This window comes from Orycteropus afer, unplaced genomic scaffold (genome assembly GCF_000298275.1).
Source record: "Orycteropus afer afer isolate SDZICR_OR568_19922 unplaced genomic scaffold, OryAfe1.0 scaffold00248, whole genome shotgun sequence".
In the NCBI taxonomy this organism is placed as follows: Eukaryota; Metazoa; Chordata; class Mammalia; order Tubulidentata; family Orycteropodidae; genus Orycteropus; species Orycteropus afer.
This window is the reverse complement of record NW_006921835.1, coordinates 1,362,367-1,362,853: the sequence shown is the minus strand read 5'-3', so window position 1 is coordinate 1,362,853 and position 487 is coordinate 1,362,367.

Below are 487 nucleotides of genomic sequence, written 5' to 3'. Positions count from 1 at the left end.
AAAAGGATGGAATCCTCCCTAACTCATTTTATGAAGCAAACATAACCTTGATACCAAAACCAGGCAAAGACATCACTCAAAATGAAAACTACAGATCAATATCCCTCATGCATACAGATGCAAAAATCTTCAACAAAATCCTAGCCAATATACTCCAACAACATATCAAGAAAATCGTTCATCATGACCAAGTGGGGTTCATACCAGGTATGCAGGGATGGTTCAACATTAGAAAAACAGTCAATGTCATCCATCACGTAAATAAAACAAAGGAGAAGAACCACATGATCATGCCAATTGATGCAGAAAAGACATTTCATAAAATTCAACACCCATTCCTGATGAAAACTCTCAGCCAAATAGGAATAGAAGGGACATTCCTCAACATAATAAAGGGCATCTATGCAAAACCAACAGCCAACACTATTCTAAATGGAGAGAGACTGAAACCATTCCTCTTGAGAACAGGAACCAGACAAGGATGCCC